This window comes from Heptranchias perlo, chromosome 37 (genome assembly GCF_035084215.1).
Source record: "Heptranchias perlo isolate sHepPer1 chromosome 37, sHepPer1.hap1, whole genome shotgun sequence".
In the NCBI taxonomy this organism is placed as follows: domain Eukaryota; kingdom Metazoa; phylum Chordata; class Chondrichthyes; order Hexanchiformes; family Hexanchidae; genus Heptranchias; species Heptranchias perlo.
In genome coordinates, this window is record NC_090361.1 from 994393 (window position 1) to 1015129 (window position 20737).

Below are 20737 nucleotides of genomic sequence, written 5' to 3' on the forward strand. Positions count from 1 at the left end.
CACACAAGCCTATCTGCCACTGAAACCCTCATCCATGCCTTTGTCACCTCCAGACTCGACTATTCCAATGCTCTCCTGGCTGGCCTCTCATCCTCCAACCTCCGTAACCTTCAGCTCATCCAAAATTCTGCTGCCCGTACCCTACCCTGCACTGTCCCTCTCACCCATCACCATGATGTATATTGGTTCCCGTTCTCCCATGCCCCAAAAATTAAACATTTTTATCCTTATGTTTAAATCCCTTCATGGCCTTCCCCCTCCCTATCTCTGTAATCTTCTCTAGCCCTACTACTTCTCGAACTGTCTGTTCTTAAAACTCTGACCTCTTGTGCATCCTCCCTCCCTTTGCTCCAACATTGACGGCCGTGCCTTTGGCCGCCTAGACCCCATGCTCTGGATTTCCCTCCCTAACCCCTACTGCCTCTCCACCTCTTTGACCAAGCATTTGGTCATCCCTTGAAATATCTCCTTCTTTGACTCTGTGTCCATTCTTTTTCTGAATATGCCTCTGTAAAGTGCCATGGGATATTTTTCTATGTTCAAGGCATTATATAAATACTAGTTGTAATTATAGTAGTAGGTTGAAATTCACACTATGGTGTCCAAAACTGCACTTTTACACAAGATTTAGTTTGTCAAGAAAAAAATTTGGATGTAAATGTGGCTGGAATTTAGATACCAGACTTGGCAAAGGAAGTTCCCAGTTTAAGCACCAGTTATGTTAATATGCTTATGGTTTGGAAGTTCAAATTTCACTGAACTTTGTGACAAAACACGAAAAAGCAGCTCAGTAAGATGCAATCTTGGATCTGCTGGGATTAGTCACACCTGTGTGAAGAAGCATATTAGAGAAAATCTTTGGTTCATGTGCTGAAGAATTCCACAAAGATGTGGTTCCTGCTCTGCTTGCCCTAATCCTTGAGAAACCCACATGTCTAACCTCACCCACTCTAATTGAACTGTCCTTTGGATTGTGTAGAATATAAATTGTGCGGTCCCTTGTTGTTTGTTGGATCTTAAATCTCAATGTGCTTTTCTACTTTCTGTCATATCATTTAACATAGTCCAGAAGACTGTCTTTGCTTTGTAAAGTTTGACGTCAAATTGAATGCTTTTGATTGTTTCTGGCAACATTGTCAGCTATTTAGTGCAAACAGCACTATAAGGAACAAGAGAAGAAAGTTCAGTGGAGCAATAACCAAAATTGATAAAATAGAGAAGAATTAAAAATAATTGATTAAAGGTAATTTTGCTGGTTGTCGGCAAGAAGGATGATATGTTTTTAAGCAATATAGATTTACGGATTCGAGCAATGCAGACATAGATACATACGCACTGCACAACAGAATGGCACCGCGCGCGGATTGGGAATAATTCTAAATGATGTAGTCAGTCACATCCAAAGATGTGGTTGTCCAAACAACCCTTTTAATTGACCCAAATTATGAAGTTTAATGCACTGCATGATGCTTTGATACTTTGAGCTAGAACTGAGCTCCCATTGAGGGACCAAATCTATACCATTTAAATCCAAATTCCCTCCTGTAGCTCAGCGACAGAGTGGATGCTCAGCTGATATTCACCTGTTTGTTTCCTCATTCAATAAAATAATCCCCAAAGCTTCCTGTTTCTGAGCAGAAATATATAGGAGCTTGCTTCAGCCTACTTTTCTGCCCTTTGAGAGGAATTGAAACCTGATCTCGATCTGGTTTTTATTTAGAGCTTGCACAGTCACAATGGTCTAGCCTTGAACCAAGCCGGGAGGGTTGTCCATTGTGCAGTTTGGATGTGTTGCTAAATTGAATTGTCTGACGACCTTTCACAATTGTTCTGGCTGCCAGACAATAGGTTTTATTTTTACACCTCGCTGACAGTCTTGGTCCCCGGTTGCCTAAATGACCACAAATTATACTATTGTAATTAAAAAGCTTGAAGGAAACATGATTTTTTATCTTGACTGATTTCATTGCCATAATAGACTTTCAGGCATTTCCCACAGTTTGGAAGAGCCTGCGACCTCTGCTCAGTTTCTATTAGCTGTGCCTTCTCTTTGAATCTGGCACCGGTATGATTGCAGTTTTAACTTCTTAACTGAACTTTTATATTCAGCTGATTTATGTCAACATTACGTTGGAACATCATCATATCAGTTTGTTCACCAGCCCAATGTTCAATCAGGAAATGAGGTCCTGGACTGCAGGCACGGGAAGTACTGGGTTCAGTGAAAAGATGTGGCCACAATGAGCAGGGAAAAGATACTACAATCCAAGTGACAAAATAAAGCAATGCAAAATGCACAGCATAGCAACAGCTGATTTATTCTCCCCCCCACCCAATGTCCTTTTCTCCTCTCCTGGAGGCACTGACTCATGCTTGGCTGCGGTTCCATGAAACTGGCCCGCCCCTGCTACTGGATCAATCTACATTCACTGATAGCTATAGTGAGGCTCTTTGTGTGGATTAGATTTTATCAGAATCGCACAAAGAGTGGCTTCAAAACCTGGTGAATTGAATCGTACTCAAATCACAGTCAAGATCATCAAAACTACAATAGTCTCAAATGTGCTTTTCAAAAGTTAATAAAATTGAATTGTGCAAACCTTATGAATTGGTTTCAAGGGCAGGTAATGCTGTTCATGTCGTTCAGAATTGTTGCAAACAGTTCTCGGCAGAGGGACAGGTGATCATATTTCTAGGTTTAAAATAAACAGAAAATGCTGGAAATACTCAGCAAGTGAGGCAGCATCAGTGGAGAAAGAAACAGAGTTAACGGGGCCGATTTTAGCACCCGGGTGCGTTCTCGGCGGGGGGGCCTCGAAAATCCCGAAATGGAGCAGCGGGACCGAATCGCGCCTCGATCCCGCCCACTTCCGGGTTCCACGCTGACGCGCCGGCGTGCGCGCACAGCCCCCGCTGGTGGGAATCCCGCAGGCAATTAAAGCCAGCGGGATACCACTTGAGAGTATTTACTTTGCTTGTTCAGGTCATTAACTGACCTGATTAAGGGACTGTGTGTGATTTTGGATAAACATGGGACTGTTTCACACACTGGGGGAAACACTCCCAGGTCGAATGGACGTGTTGAGCTGTCAGCCTGTGGCAGCTGCAAAGGTCCATTTGACAGGTGGGGGGGGAGACCCTCACCCATTGCAGGAGGCCGCTCTGTCACTTGGGACAAAGTTTCGCCTCCACCACCCCCCTACTGACGGTCAAAGTCACCAACCTGCACACTTACCCCGGCGTCCGGAGACATGTACCTACCTTGCTGACCCCCTCACATGTACATCTTGCGGATGGGGGCTGCCGTAGCTGCAGTCATGACCTCCTCGGAGGGCGAACAGCATCACCAGCCTCGCCATCCACCCCGTCCACCTTTGACACGTGGAGCTCCACAACAGAGTGCTGTGACACATCCACCTGTACAGCAGGAGGGAGGGCTACCGCAGAGAGAGATGCGTCGCAGAGGGCACTACCCTCGCCACACGTTCCACAGACCGAGGCTCAGCCTCCTGGACCTCTCTGAGCAGCAGTGCACACGGAGGCTCAGAGTCACTCACCATGTAGCCGTGGACATCTGCAGCCTCTTTCATGCCGAGCTGCTCCCGGCTGGCCCATGCACCATCCTCCTACCTGTCACTGTCAACGTCACCACTGCCCTCACAAACTTCTCCTCCGCAGCCTTCCAGGGTGCAACCGGGGACATCGCCGATGTCTCTCAGTCGTCTGCGCAGAAGAGCACTGCAAAAACACCCACACCCACTCTGCGGTGACAATGGGTGGCATCAGTGGTGGGTCCGCATAGTGATACACAGGAGCGGGCATTATTGCGCAAAACAGACAGGATTCGCGAAGACATGGCAGTAGTGGTGCCAATACAATGTGTGCTGTGAGTTGTTCTGATATTCAATATAGGTAACACCCATGACAAACCCTCAGACACCCTTGTGCATCCTCTTCATGCTCACGGCACGTTTGCCTTACGCTGCCTACTGCACATATGTGATGCATGCCCTGTGGCTGCAGCACAGATGGTGGCAGGTTGAGTGAGGCTGGCCGTGAGAGAGATGCACGAGAGGGTGAGTATGGGATAGAGCCATGAGATTGTATGAGGGTTGGGTTGCGTGGTAGTGGCGGGGTGAGTACTCGCGAGGTGAGTAGGTGCAGGTAAGATGGGGATGGAGTTTGAGTGGGTATGAGGGGTGATGTGACAGAGTAGTGTTGGCAGTGCCGAAGGAGATGTGGGGTGGGGGCAGTGTTGTGGCAGACGGTGTGTAGGGGAAAGACTACGTGTTCTCACTGTGGCTGACCTACTGATGTCATTGGAGCGCCTCCTGCACTGTATGCAGGTGGGCGATACGTTGGTGGCGCTGGTGACCTCCTCTGCCACCTCGAGCCAGGCCTTCTTGGTGGCAGAGGCAGGCCGCTTCCTCCCGCCCGCCGGGTGGAAGATCTCTGTCCTCCCCCTCCTCCTCACCCCATGTATTGATACCTGGGGTGAGGCATCATTAAACTGGGAGCAGCCTTCCCCCTGGGCTGCTCCATGCTGTAAGTTTTCAAATTTGTTGCAGCATCTGTCAGTGGAGGACTGCCCCTTTAACTAGAGCGCTTCCAGCTGACAGATCGTACTGCGCATGCGCAGCCCGCCCGACGCGCAGATCAGCAGCGTGGAACCCGGAGGTGCAGTTAAGTGGCTCCAATTAGTGTGTTGCCTGCTACGATCGCGCGGGAAACCCACTAATTTCACCGGGCACGTTTTTAACGCGCCCGCTGGCCCACCCGCCGAGAACCCGCACCCCTGGTAAAATCGGGCCCAACGTTTCAGGTCAATGACCCTTCGGTAGAACTGGAAGAAGTTGAAGATGAAACAGTTTTTATGCAAATATAGAGCCAGGAAAAGGGGGGGAGGAAGGGAAGGTCTCTGATAGGATGGAGGGCAGGAGTGATTAAATGACAAAAGGGATGATGGTGCAAGGCAAGGCAATGGTAATGGGACAAGTAAAGAAACAAAAGATGGGTCTAGAGGAGCTGTAAATGGCAACATCAGAACCATTACCAGCGCCTGCTGTCTGAAAAAACGGGAGCAGTGGTTATGATCTGAAATCATTGAAATCAATGAGTCCAGAAGGTTGTAAAATGCCTAATCGAGAAATGAAGTGTTGTTCCTCGAGCTTCCGTTGAGCTTCATTCGAACAGTGTAAGAAGCCGAGGACAGAGAGGTCAGAGTGGGAGTGGGACGGGGAATTAAAAGCGAGTGGCAGGTTAGGGCCACGCTTGCGAACTTTAGTTCGTAACTCCCTCAGAAAAATCAATCAGGTTAGTAAGGCAGGATCTTTTCCTGAAGCCATGTTGAGACTCTCTAATCCATCCTCAATCAAGGTGGCCGTACAGTGTCTCTCAAATGATCCCTTTAACAACTTGCCTATAATCAAATGAAACTAATTTCCCAGTTCTGACTGGTGGCTTATTTTACCACATGAGCCTCTCTCCAGTTCATGGGAACAATCCTAAACCCCAGCGAGCTCTTAACTATATGAACAAGGGGCTTGCTCAGCACAGCCCCCATTCCTTAGCGCACCCTTGGGAGAATGCTGTCAGGGCCAGCCTACCTTGTTTTGAGATCTTATTCTAGCCAGGACTGTATTTGTATCCACTTTGATACTTTCATTTTTATCATCAACCCTATGTTGTATTATTGGTAAGTCAGCATCATCTTCAATAGTGAAGATAGTTGCAAAGTAGCCATTTAACACTTCTGCCATATCCTGGGAATCCAAAGATTGACTTTTCTTGAGTATGGGCATGATGGAGAGTTAAGTACATGAACAAGCACAGTATAGGCTCATATTTATGGTGGGTGGGCACCATACCAAACGTCACTAAATGTCTGCAGCAAATACTGTAGATTGTTCCTATAGCTTTTCATATGTTTGCTGACAGGCTTTATTTTTGTTTTCCATAAAATTCCTTCTTGCTGTTTTTGACTGGCGGAGGTGGGGGTGAGGTAATTATCTGTTTGAAAGATTATGCAAATTCAGTCAGTATATCACCACATAGAGAAAAGAGTCACGGAGGCTCATCGCAGGATAACAGAGGAAAACCTCTGAACTGTAATTATATTATCACCAGTCGCAGCACTAGGTGGGAGAAAGAAAGGAAGTGAATTTTGGAAATAGCAGAGCCTATACACTGCAAAGCTGCTAGTTGTCATCTCACTCCATTTCAATGGTACTGCACATCTAACATTTCCTGGCTGATTTGATGTGCTTTTCCAGCACTTTTTAAGAAATATTTCTGACTAATCCAGTTCAATTATGCAGACATAATGAATATATCTTCACTTTTAATTTGCTTATCTATGCTGACCGAGATAGGAGAAATATTCCCCCATCTAAAGGAGCTGCTCATTTTCACTCCTGTGGAGGAAGCCATGACTTGTTCTTAAGCTTTACAAAGAAAGAAGGATGATGGTCACAGGCAGGTGAGCACTAAACAAATAACCCAATATTTGTTGTCCTGTTGTAAATCTGCGAATCCATGCAGATGTTTGATATCCTGGGAGGCAGTGCTAAATCTCACAAAGCAGGGAAAGTGAGAATATTTAGGATTAGGAGAGGTATTAGGGCCAACAAGTCAGTCCCTTTTTTCATAGACAAATGTCACCTGCCCACCTTCTCACCATATCCTTCAATCCCTTTTCTCATCGAGTTTCAAACCCGTTTCAGTGGGCTTCCCTTCTTATTCCTAACTTCCTCATTTTTAAATTGTGTGCCATGGACAAGTAACTTGCCATCCTGGTTGGTAGATGTTTGAATCCCTGGGAACATGAACATGTGTGAAAGTTAAATTGTTTTCAGTAAGAGAAGGACTTTGAATGCCATGGACCAAATTTTGAACCAGTGCTTATAAGGAGCATCTGGCTTGTTGGTACAGCACATCTTTATGTACATATTTCTGAATTTTTAATCCTGTACATTTCTTGTTAGAAAGACCTTTTACATCGAGTCTACAGCACAGAAACAGGCCATTCAGCCCAACTGGTCTATGCCGGCATTTATGCTCTATACGAGCTTCCTCCCACCCCTCTTTATCTAACCCCATCAGAATATATCCTATTCCTTTCTCCCTCATGTGCTTATCTAGCTTCCCCTTAAATACATCTATGTTTATTTGCCTCATCTACTCCTTGTGGTAGTGAGTTCCATATTCTTACCACTCTTTGGGTAAAGAAGTTTCTCCTGAATTCCCTATTGGATTTATTGGTGACTATCTTATATTTATGGCCCCTTGTTTTGGTCTCCCACATTTGGAAACATCTTCTCTACATTTACCCTATCAAAACCTTTCATAATCTTAAAGACCTCTATCAGGTCACCTTTCAGCCTTTTCTTTTCTACAGAAAAGAGCCCCAGCCTGTTCAGCCTTTCCTGATAAGTATATCCTCTCAGTTCTGCTATCATCTGAAATCTGCCAGATTTGCCGCTCCTGATCACTTTCTAATATTTTCGGCTGAAAAATCCTTTTTTTTAAAATCAAATCCTTTTGCCATTATTTGCCTCTCCTCTTTGTACTGAAGTATGGTACCATGCATGTTGTGTGCCCATTGGTATGTCATCCTAAACAGTGATGTTGGTTGGCCATTTTACCACAGGGGAGGGGGCATCACAATTTGACCCTTTCACCTCCAAAGCATCACCTGCCTCTGTCCTTACTTCACTCCCACTGCTGCCTGAAATCCCTTTGTCAGAATTTTCCAAATCCCATCTTGCTGGCCTTCTCAGTACCAACCAACATAAACTCCAATTCACCCAGAACTCTGCTGGATATATTCTTTTCTTACTAAGTACCGCTCACCAATTTCCTCACTTCCATTGGTTCCCCATTGCTTAGGGCATCAACTTCAAAATCATTGCCTTCATTTTCAGGCCCCTCCATAGCCTTGTGCTTCCCCACCTCTGCAACCTCCTCCAGCCCAAAGTCTCCACTTTTCCAATGGTGCTGTACTGTGCTTTCTCGCATTCCCCTGCTCTACCATCTGTGACAGATCCTTCATCCTTCTCTTTCCCCCAAAACTCTGTAACTCTTTTCCCAAACCTTTCCTACACTTTGCTACATTCTTCCTCATTTCAAAAGCATCCTTAAAACCTACCTGTTTGATCCAATTTTCACTCACCTCACCTGACTTCCCTTCTACTCCTGTTCGAGACTGAGCGCCAATTGTGAAACAGCTTGGGGCATTTTATTATGTTGAAGGTGCTATAAAATTGTAAACTTTTTCTAACAAGTCATTGGGTAACAATCAAGAGCAAGAACTCTGGCTAATTTTTACCCCATAGCTCGGGGCTTCTGAGGTCAATTGCAGTAACCCTAGTGTCACCCTGGCTGAGTTCAGCTAACAGACAAATATTGTTGCATCACATTAAATTTAAAAAAATCAGGTGGGACAAAGGGATATGATTGAAAATCAATTCCTGTTGTGCTGCTAAAGTAGTTGAAAATTCCATTTATACCAGAAGTTGCTGAAAAAATTAGGTTAATATGTGAAGAACCATTGGAAAACAGGTGATGATATGTAGAGGTACAAGTGTCTGATTCCTGCCACAAGAGGGGAATATAGAATTTATTTAGCTCTGTAGTAGCCTCTAGTGATAGACAAAGTGCACTACAGCAACACCAGACTGAGCTGATCTCTCCATTTTATCTCAGTACCTGAATGTGTTGAAGCTTGAAATTTCTGAACCAGTATGCTCTCGAACAAAGTCTTTCAACTCCTGAGTGCAGGTGCCTGTACAGAATACGTGGCACAAAAGATGCCACTCTTAGTGGCTCAGATGATAAATGCAGAGTGTAACTTAGCCGTTCGAGCCAGAAGCTCCAAGTTCAGTCCTTCATCTTTGCTGAACTTAGCTAATCTCAGTAAAAAGGGGCATCCATCCCGGGCCTCCCCCGTTCCCACCGGGCAGGTTAGGTTTACAACGGGGCTTGTAACTCTGACTAGTTCTGTGGTATAACCAGTGGTAAGGGGAGCATTAATACAGTAATTGGAAGTTTAGCTTCCTCAGTGGCTCTTCTGACAAAAGCATTGCCTAATGTTGTGATCGATGATACCCACTAGGAAGGTCCGGCCCCGTCCTGGTCTGATTTAGTTAACCCCTGATGTGACAGTGGGGGTGTTACCATTGGCATCAGTATCTCTGGACCAGGAATGGGGAGAAATCTAAAACAAAATACTGCGGATGCTGGAAATCTGAAATAAAAACAGAAAATGCTGGAGGAGTCTGGCAGCATCTGTGGAGAAAGAAACTGTTAACGTTTCAGGTCAAAGACCTTTCGTCAGAACTCAACGATGTTAAGGATTAAAGTTTTTCAGCAAGTACAGAGCCAGGGAAAGGGAGGGGAGGGGGGGAAAGAACAAAAGGGAAGATTTGTGATATGGTGGAGGGCAGGAGGGATTAAATGACAAAAGGGATGAAGGTGTAAGGCAAGGAAGGCGGAAATGGGACAGGTTAAGAAACAAAAGATTGGTCAGGAATAGCTGTAAATGCGACACCCTGGTCCATACTTCCATGAACCCCAACGCCCGCTCTCCTCCCCATGGCACCTTCCTGTGCAACCGCAGGAGATGCATCACCTGCCCCTTCACCTCCTCCCTTCCCACCGTCCAGGGCCCCAAACACTCCTTCCAGGTGAAACAGCGATTTACTTGTACTTCTTTCAATTTAGTATACTGTATCCGCTGCTCACAGCGCGGTCTCCTCTACACTGGGGAGACCAAATGCAGATTGGGTGATCGCTTTGCTGAACACCTCTGCTCTGTCTGCAAGCGTGACCCTGACCTGCCGGTCGCTTGTCATTTTAATTCCCCGTCCCACTCCTCTGTCCTCGGCCTCTTACACAGTTCCATTGAAGCTCGATGTAAGCTCGAGGAACAGCACCTCATCTTTTGTTTAGGCACTTTACAACCTTCCGGACTCAACATTGATTTCAATAACTTCAGATCATAACCACTGCTCCCATTTTTTCGGACAGCAAGTGCTGGTGATGTTTTTGATGCTGCCATTTACAGCTACTCCTGACCAATCTTTTGTTTCTTAACCTTCCTTGCCTTGCACCATCATTCCTTTTGTCATTTAATCACTCCTGCCCTCCACCCTATCTCAAACCTTCCCTTTTGTTCTTTCCTTTCCTCCCCTCCCCTTCATCACCCCCCTTTTCCTGGCTCTGTACTTGCTTAAAAACTTTAACTTTTAACATTGTTGAATTCTGACAAAAGGTCTTGGACCTGAAACATTAACTGTTTCTTTCTCCACGGATGCTGCCTCACTTGCTGAGCTTCTCCAGCGTTTTCTGTTTTTATCAAGGGGAGAAATCTGTCAGATTTGCCACTACTGATCACTATCTACTATTTACTGCTGAAAAATATGTGTGTGTGTGTGTGTGTGTGTGTGGACTTTGGATGAGTATAAGATCAGGTTTGGCTGTGATGCCGTCCAGCCTTGCCAACACTCACTGCCCAGGGTCATACACGAGGAATGACCATTTGAAAAAGATACTCGAGCACTGCTCACACCCCTGGAACCACATAAAACCCAGCAATATTCAGTGGAGAAATGAAACAAATATGTGGGGCAAGGAGTGGAAGCCCAATATGTGGGGCATTTTGTGACCTCCACCTGCTACCCACTGAATGGCTTTGGAACTAAAGGTCTATATATATGAGTGTGGCAAATCTGTATGTATTAGCAGTTTACTTTCTCTGCAATCTCTTTAATGGTTTACAAGCACTATGATTGGAACAGCAAAACAAGTTTAGTTACTGAACTGAACTGTTGTGAAAGTCTATTGCTGGATCCAGGATCCATTTGCCTTTGTATTTTGTGAAAGCTGTGGAGTGATTTTGTTTCCATTGTGCTTACATTGATTCTACATCAACCCTTAAGTAGTTGGCAAATAAATTCTAATCTAAATGAAGGGTGTGCATTTTTATTCTATTTGTTTTGTGCTGAACAGCAAATCTGAAGGGGAAAGGGAGAAGTGCGGAGTATTCACTGCCTTGTTGAGGATAAAACCTTTTGCCTGTGGTTAAAGGAAGTAAATGTCTTTTATAAATAAAATTCACTTTTTACCAGTCAGATATGTTTATTAACATATCTGCCCAATTCCAGCATGTCTATCATTGGTTCTGTGGCACTTCTCTCTGTTCCGGTACAATCATTACTTATTCTTGAACAGTTTCTCCTCTTATCTCTCAAGGTTACCTCTACTGTACCTCAAGCGTCCCTGCCTTTTCGTCGTCCCATTATGGAAAGGGATTGGAGCCATAGAAAAGGTGCAATGTGGATTCGGCAGATTGATACCTGAGGTGAGATGATACAGTTAAGCGAGAGACTTGTAAAATTAGGATGGTATTCATTGCAGCAGAAAAGATTAAGGGGAGATATAACTGTAGGTTGCAAAGTTATGAAAGAGTTTCTGAGGGTTAATAGTGAAAGGTTATTTTTATTGGTCAGTGAATAGGTAACAAGGGAACATAAATTTGAAATTACTACTAGAAGCATAAAAGGGGAAGTTAGAAGAAACCTTGTCAAGCAAATTTTTATTAGAATATGGAATGCATTACCACAGGTGGCCATTGAACTGAGACAATCACAACTTTTAAGAGGGAATTAGATTAACACTTGAGAAAGAAAAAATATTAGAGTATGGGAAAGAACATGGAAATTGGATTTAGACTGGATAGCTGTGGTATGGATCGGGCACGGGGTGATGAGTTGAGTAGTCTTCTCTTCTAAAATGTCTATGATTCTGCCATCTGGTTCTTGGCAACGTCATCCACCAGCACAAGGTCAACTTCCACTTGTATACTGAAGAATTCTCTTCTGAAACCACTTTGCATTGTTACCTCTTTACCTAACTTCAGAAGCCACCTGAAAGCCTATTTCTGTGGCCATGCCTCAGTCACCCTTCCCCTCCAAATCCCTTCACTTCCTGCTCAGGATCCTCACTCCTTGTAAAAGTCTGAGGTGTTCTTCTGCATGAGGGGTGCTATATAAATATAAGTTGTTCTTGTCAAAAATATCAACATGACAAGCCAGGAGTGACATGGTTGAGACTTTTATAGGAATGCCTAGAAAACAGCTTTTCACACCCCAGATTTGTACTGTGGGTTGCAGGGCAAATTTTCAGCAAACCTGGGGAAATTCCCTAAAGAAGTTTACAAAGCGGAAAGCGTAAGGAGGCTGTATTTGTTCTTTTTGGGAAAGAGGAGACTTTGAGGGGATTGCATTGAAGTTTTCCAGATTATGAAGGGAATTGACCAATTTAATCCAAGCAAATTGCTCACCGTTGAGGGATTCAAGTATCAGGTTCACAAGTTTAAAAAAAGGGGGTAAGTTTTCATATTCAGCGCTGTGGCGCAGAGTCTAATAGCCCTTTTCAGTTCCTAACACTGCTTAAGTTGTAAGGAGGAGGTATGTAAAGGTAATAGGTAATATGGCAGAGCTGTGACTGTTCCTGGTTTAAGTTGCCATAAAAACCATCCAGCATCCTGTTACTAAACCTAAATCTGCAAACAGTGGCTGTCTGAGCAGTTAATAAAATTAGTGCAACATCTGGAAACCTTGAATGCTGTATCTACTTTGTCAAAAGCAAAATACTGCAGATGCTGGAAATCTAAAATAAAAACAGAAAATGCTGGAAACAGGTCAGGCAGCATCTGTGGAGAGAGAAACAGAGTTAGTGGGCTCGATTTTCGTGCTCGCGATCGGGTGCGTTCATGGCGAGGGGTTGCGAAAATCGGGGATCCGCCCCATTTCCGGGTTCCCCACTGACGCGCTCACATGCGCGCGCAACCCCCGCATGTGGGACTCCCGCCGGCAATTAAAGCCGGCAGGGTGCCACTTAAAGTACTTGAACAGGTACTTCAGGTTGTTTACAGACCTGATTGACCTGTTATATTAGCAGGGATGGGATTTTGCAACTGACTGAGGCTGTTTCCCGTACTGGGGGAAACACTCCCAGTTCAAATATACGTGTTGCAGCCATCAGCCTGTGGCAGCTGCAAAGGTCCATTTGACAGGTGGTGGGGGGGGAGACCCTCACTCATTGCAGGAGGCCACTCTGTCACTTTGGACAAAGTTTGGCCTCCACCACCCTCCTCCTAACAATAAAATTCACCAACTTGCACACTTACCCCGGTGTCCAGACACATTTACCTACCTTGCGGACCCCCTCAGATGTACATCTTCCGGATGGGGGCCGCCGTAGCTGCAGTCATGAACTCCTCGGAGGGCGAACAGCATCACCAGCCTCGCCGGCCACGCCGTCTACCTCTGACACGTGGAGCTCCACAACACAGTGCTGTGACACATCCACCTGCACAGCAGGAGGGAGGGCAACCGCAGAGAGAGATGCGTCGCAGAGGGCACTACCCTCGCCACAGGGTCCACAGACCGAGGCTCAGCTTCCTGGACCTCTCTGAGCAGCAGTGCACACGGAGGCTCAGAGTCACTCGACATGTAGTCGTGGACATCTGCAGCCTCCTTCATGTCGAGCTGCTCCCAGCTGGCCCGAGCACCATCTTCTTACCTGTCGCTGTCAAAGTCACCGCTGCCCTCAACAACTTCTCCTCCGCATCCTTCCAGGGTGCCACCGGGGACATCGCCAACGTCTCTCAGTCGTCTGCACAAAAGAGCCCTGCAAATACACCTACCCCCACTCTGCAGTGACACAATGGGTGGCATCAGGTGTGGGTCTTCATTGTGATCCTCAGGAAAGGGCATTATTGCACAAACCAGACAAGATTCGCAAAGACGTGGCAGTAATAATATGTAATGTGAGTTGATCAGAAATTAAATATAAGTAAAAACCGTGACAAACCCTCAAACACCCTTGTGCATCCCCTTCATGCTCACAACACGTTTGCCTTATGCTTCCTACTGCACATATGTGATGCATGCCCTGTGGCTCCAGCACAGGTAGTGGCAGGTTGAGTGAGGCTGACTGTGAAAGAGATGCAGGAGAGGGTGAATATGAGAGAGAGTCATGAGATTATATGAGGATTGGGTTGAGTGGTAGTGATGGAATGAGTACTGGCGAGGTGAGTAAGTGCAGGTAAGATGGGGATGAGGTTTGAGTGGGTATGAGGGGTGATGTGACAGAGTAGTGTTGGCTGTGCAGAAGGAGATGTGGGGTGGGGGCGGTGATGTGGCAGACGGAGTGTCGGGGAATGAGTAAGTGTACTAATTTTGGCTGACCTACTTAGGTCATTGCAGTGCCTCCTGCACTGTATGCAGATGGGCGATATGTTGGTGGTGCAGGTGACCTCCTCTGCCACCTCGAGCCAGGCCTTCTTGGTGGCAGAAGCAGGCCGCTTCCTCCCGCCCGCCGGGGGGAAGATCTGTGTCCTTCCCCTCCTCCTCACCCCGTCCAATAAGAGCTGGAGTGAGGCATCATTAACCTGAGAGCAGCCTTCCCCCTGGGCTGCTCCATGTTGTAATTTTTCCTACTTCTTGCAGCATCAGTCAGTGGAGGACTGCCCCTTTAAACAGAGCTCCTCCAGCTGACAGACCTTACTGCGCATGCGCAGTCCACCCGCCGCGCAGCTTAGCAGCGGGGAACCCGGAACAACAGGTAAGTGGATCCAATCAGCCTGCGATTGCGTGCGGAGCACACTGATTTCACCGGGCGCGTTACCCACGTGCCCAATCTACCCCCCGCCGCCATGGTAATATCGGGCCTGGTGTTTCAGGTCGATGACCTTTCATGGGAACTCTACTTTGTCAATTTCTTTTAATAACTAAAATTTATTGATTTAAGATTGACCATAAACTACAGGGAACGTTGAACAGCATAAACTCAGGTTGATATCCTCGCCCAGCATGTATAATACCAGCAGTACATGTTTAAAAATATCATTCCAATTTTACCCCAGCATCGCACCCTTCAAGATAACCCAGTAAACAGAATAAAATACCTGCTTAATCTCTGAATAGCCTAAGTATCACCCCCACCACCTCAACAGAGCTCTCCTACTTCCCGAATTCTATACTTCAATACCACATATCCATTTTACAAACGCTCCCCAGATGAAAACAAAAGTAAGGCAGTAGCCATTTCACACTGAGCCTCGTCACATAATTCCATTTTAGAGTGGGGGAAAGATTGAAGCACAGAGACTTTAAGAACAATTTTTGCAAATAGTACACAGAGTTTGTGATTTACAGTTGCAAAATGACTCTCATAAATTGAATGCGGTAAATTGTGGGTGAAGATTGGCACATTAGTATCGAACTTATCCCTAGGTTCTCTCCTCTCATATCATCGATTTTATTATTCCACCAAGAATGATTCAAAAAGAACACAAACCCTCAATTACATTACTTGTGATCATTTGAGGATGTTCAAAAGTACAGGACCCAGCAATGAAGTCATTCTTTGCAGAATGAGGAATGTAAGAAAAAGAGTTTTACCAGAAATTTCTTGAACTTTTTTTTAAATCATCAATTTTATTGCCCCCATTGAGACCCTCACGGAAGGTGTTCCTCTCTGCTGGATTGCTGCAGTTCATCCCCCACCCGTTTGCAGAGGAGCCACTCTGGATGCTCACTGACATTATGTTCCAGCAAGGTCGGGGGTGGGGGGAACACTACTTGAGGTTCGCCATGGCGATGATAAATTTTATGTTTAGAAAAAAAAAATCAAGGAAGTTTCTGATAAGACCCTCTGCTACCTTTCTCAAGTGGCCATTCTTCACCTGTGAGTCTAGATAGTGAGTGTCAGCAGGCTATTCAACTGTGGGAGGCACCAGAACTAAGCCCAATCCTCACCTCACTTGATGTCTACAGAAATACAGACTTGCAGCAGGGGTCACTGGGTAGTGATTAGGAACAGGAGCCCTGGCTAATTTTCTCTTTCTTAACACAGGGTGCTCTGACATAAATTCATGCAATAACTCAGTACAGCCTGGGGATCGAAGGTGGGACATTCCGGGTTCATATGGCTCGGCAACTTATTGCCTTAACCAGCTGAATCCCCAGGTGAGATAACAACTGCCATTTTCATTCAACATTTTAAGCTTCATTATGCTGGGGAAACCTTAAAAATCAAACCTAGAAAAAAGGCAGAATGCTATTTTCTCAGCTGAAACTACGGGGCTATTGAACGTCTCAATCTCTGAATTTGGGGGTAACTAGCTGTTTCCTTGGATTGATTTGTATATTTTCACCCACACATTATGAAGGAATAGATACGGTGATATGAATTCTTCCTCTTAGCTTCCTAGTTCAAAACCTTCTACTGAACTGCCTCTCATCAGGTGAGCGGCTGTGGGATGTGACTCTATAACAGGTACAGTGATAGTCGCTCTGTATAATGAGAGCAATCCCCCCCCTCCCTCACTTACTCCACGTACATCAGAGATTTCACAGCTTGTTTTTTTATTCACAAGCCCTGTTGGATCTGCAGTCTTTCCCTCCTTACCCTGTCTTCTCTGTACTCTCTCTCTGCACACAGTGATTAACTGGGCTGTCACATCATCAGGCTGCGCACATTGGTAAACAAAGAGAAGCTTCTGTGAATGGGGTGGTCCTCTGTGGGAGCCGGGGATTTTTCTTTGGACAATCTTTCCTTAATGGAATCTCCCATTGTAGCAGACTGACCCATCCATGCTCAGTTATTACTAAGGTGAGCCTCCTTTTTATACAGCCGTATGCTTCGTGTTTGGATCTCACACTGAGCTGCTGCAGAGTCTGGCTGGATTTTAACCAATGATGATGATCGTGCCTTATTCATGTATGTTTTTTTAAAATCTAATTTCTGTGGGACCCATTAATGTCTTGTGTGTTTTATGTATATTTTTAACCTAATCAGTGAGGGTTTTTTTATTGTACACGGTTCACTGCAGCTACTGATTAGCTGTTTAAAAGTCATGTTGCAGTTTGAATATGAGGCAGTGGGCAAGAGGTTTCCGTTTAAAGAAATGTATGGCTCCACTGTAGCCTGTGGGGCTTTTTAGTTGGTTTGGGGGGTGGGGGGGTGGATGGCAGTTGACAGATTTTGTATCGTGCCATATTATGCTCTCCTGCCTTCGTGTTGTGAGTGTGGCGCGTTGTTGTACGCCAGTTTATTTTCAAAACCCAATGCTCAAATTGGATAGAAATGGTCTTGTTTCTCCCTGATGGCTCATTTGTTAAAGGCAGTGAGTAATTGAGCCGTACAAACCAGAAAGTCCCAGGCTGTGTCTCCCAGTCTCTCTCTCGAGTTAGCTGATCCCAGCGGGAACAGGTGGGGTGCTGCAATTGGTCTCAGTGCCCCTGGACGAAGGAGGAGAAGATCATCTAGGGTTCTTGCTCCTGATCACTATCCAGTGACCTCAGCTGCAAGGGGTGCTTGTGGGGTCCTGGATGAGGACAGGATTGGGTTTGGCCGTAATGTCTCTATGGTTGAACAGCTCATGAACATTTACTGTCGAGATTTACACATCAGGAATGGCCCATCGGGTGAGGAACTGGAGGGGGGCTGGCACCATAGAACTCTACCTTGGAAAGAGTCAGTGCCTTCAAGGCAGAAAATGGGTGGAAGCAAAAAAACAACAGATTAATATAAAAGCAAGGAATGGGCTCAATTCAATGCATAAAAACAGAAAATTCAGTGTCAGAGAAAAGAAAAGATGCCTTTTGGGTGTTTATTCTTTGTTAAAACTAAAAAATTGATGGAGAAGATATTGTGTCCACACCACAATGCCTTTACTTGCGGAGTTACCATCCGAGGGAAGGTGAGGTATTTTCCCATTGACAAATCAACGTGTGAGTCGACTCTGCTTTTGGGTATCTACTGGCATACAATTAGAAACCAGCGTTGACAAAGGAGCAGGCTGGTACGGAGCAAACTGGATGGGAGCAGGCAGGCAAGGAGCAGATTGAATGGGAGCAGGTACGGAGCAAACTGGATGGGAGCAGGCAGGCAGGCAGGATGTGCTGGGAGGCACCAGGCAGGTTGGATAGGAGGATAGTGGCGGACAGTGGACTGGCATGGAGAGGGCTTGTGGGGAGCTGGCTGACTGGTATAATTACCTTAGCAGAGAATGTCCTTACCCGGTCTGGCCTATATGTGACTCCAGTCCCACAGCAATGTGGTTGATTCTTAATCGCCCTCTGAAATGGCCTAGCAAGCCACTCAGTTGTACAATCTCGCTAAAAAAAGTCATAATAAGAATAAAACCGGACGGACCACTAGGCACCGGACACGACAAAGGCAAACCAAGCCCTGTTGACGCTGCAAAGTCCTCCTCACTAACACCTGGGGACTTGTGCCAAAATTGGGAGAGCTGTCCCACAGACTAGTCAAGCAACAGCCTGACATAGCCATACTCACAGAATCATATCTTTCAGCCAACGTCCCAGACTCTTCCATCACCATCCCTGGGTATGTCCTGTCCCACTGGCAGGACAGACCCACCAGAGGTGGCGGTACAGTGATATTCAGTCAGGAGGGAGTGGCCCTGGGAGTCCTCAACATCGACTCCGGGCCCCATGAAATCTTATGGCATCAGGTCAAACATGGGCAAGGAAACCTCCTGCTGATTACCACCTACCACCCTCCCTCAGCTGATGAATCAGTCCTCCTCCATGTTGAGCACCACTTGGAGGAAGCACTGAGGGTAGCAAGGGCACAGAATGTACTCTGGGTGGGGGACTTCAATGTCCATCACCAAGAGTGGCTCGATAGCACTACTACTGACCGAGCTGGCCGAGTTCTGAAGGACATAGCTGCCAGACTCGGCCTGCGGCAGGTGGTGAGCAAACCAACACGAGGGAAAAACCTACTTGACCTCGACCTCAACAATCTACCTGTCGCAGATGCATCTGTCCATGACAGTATTGGTAGGAGTGACCACCGCACAGTCCTTGTGGAGTCTAAGTCTCGTCTTCACACTGAGGACACCATCCAACGTGTTGTGTGGCACTACCACCGTGCTAAATGGGATAGATTCAGAACAGATCGAGCAGCTCAAAACTGGGTATCCATGAGGCTCAGTGGGCCATCAGCAGCAGCAGGATTGTATTCCAGCACAATCTGTAACCTCATGGCCCGGCATAGAGTTATACAGCACGGATAGAGGCCCTTCGGCCCATCGTGTCCGCGCCGGCCATCAAGCCCTGTCTACTCTAATCCCATATTCCAGCATTTGGTCCGTAGCCTTGTATGCTGTGGCATTTCAAGTGCTCATCCAAATGCTTCTTGAATGTTGTGAGGGTTCCTGCCTCCACAACCCTTTCAGGCAGTGAGTTCCAGACTCCAACCACCCTCTGGGTGAAAAAGTTCTTTCTCAAATCCCCTCTAAACCTCCCGCCTTTTACCTTGAATCTATGCCCCCTTGTTATAGAACCCTCAACGAAGGGAAAAAGCTCCTTAGTATCCATCCTATCTGTGCCCCTCATAATTTTGTACACCTCAATCATGTCCCCCCTCAGCCTCCTCTGCTCCAAGGAAAACAAACCCAATCTTCCCAGTCTCTCTTCATAGCTGAAGCGCTCCAGCCCTGGTAACATCCTGGTGAATCTCCTCTGCACCCTCTCCAAAGCGATCACATCCTTCCTGTAGTGTGGCGACCAGAACTGCACACAGTACTCCAGCTGTGGCCTAACCAGTGTTTTATACAGCTCCATCATAACCTCCTTGCTCTTATATTCTATGCCTCAGCTAATAAAGGCAAGTATCCCATATGCCTTCTTTACCACCTTATCTACCTGTTCCGCCGCCTTCAGGGATCTGTGAACTTGCACACCAAGATCCCTCTGACCCTCTGTCTTGCCTAGGGTCCTCCCATTCATTGTGTATTCCCTTGCCTTGTTAGTCCCTCCAAAGTGCATCACCTCGCACTTTTCCGGGTTAAATTCCATTTGCCACTGTTCCGCCCATCTGACCAACCCATCTATATCGTCCTGCAGACTGAGGCTATCCTCCTCGCTATTTACCACCCTACCAATTTTTGTATCATCAGCGAACTTACTGATCATACCTTTTACATTCATATCCAAGTCATTAATGTAGACCACAAACAGCAAGGGACCCAGCACCGATCCCTGTGGTACCCCACTGGCCACAGGCTTCCAGTCACAAAAACAACCTTCGACCATCACCCTCTGCCTTCTGCCACTAAGCCAGTTTTGTATAGAAAGTGCCAAGGCACCCTGGATTCCATGGGCTCGTACCTTCTTGACCAGTCTCCTGTGGGGGACTTTATCGAAGGCCTTACTGAAATCCATGTATACCACATCCACTGCGTCACCCTCATCCACACGCCTAGTCACCCCCTCAAAAAATTCAATCAAATTAGTCAGACATGATCTTCCCTTGACAAAGCCATGTTGACTATCCCTGATTAATCCTTGCTTCTCCAAGTGGAGACTAATTTTGTCCTTCAGAATTTTTTCCAATAATTTTCCTACCACTGATGTTAGGCTCACTGGCCTGTAGTTCCCCGGTTTTTCCCTACTCCCCTTCTTGAATAATGGTACCACATTAGCGGTTCTCCAGTCCTCTGGCACATCCCCTGTGGAGAACCGCTAAGGAGGCATATTCCTCAATCTATCATTACCAACAAGCCAGGGGATCAACCCTGGTTCAATGAGGAATGCAGAAGAGCATGCCAGGAGCAGCACCAGGCGTACCTAAAAATGAGGTGCCAACCTGGTGAAGCTACAACACAGGACTACATGCATGCTAAATAGTGGAAGCA

General features: G+C 46.2%; 1 long non-coding RNA gene across 1 annotated transcript in view; it reads left to right on the forward strand.

Annotated features, from left to right (window-relative positions):
* The window catches only part of LOC137304259 (uncharacterized), a 72304-nt gene that overhangs the window by 28543 nt on the left and 23024 nt on the right, over positions 1-20737 (forward strand). The window contains exon 4 of the long non-coding RNA XR_010958531.1: positions 11251-11359. This is a non-coding gene — a long non-coding RNA (uncharacterized lncRNA). The remainder of the gene's footprint in view (positions 1-11250; positions 11360-20737) is intronic.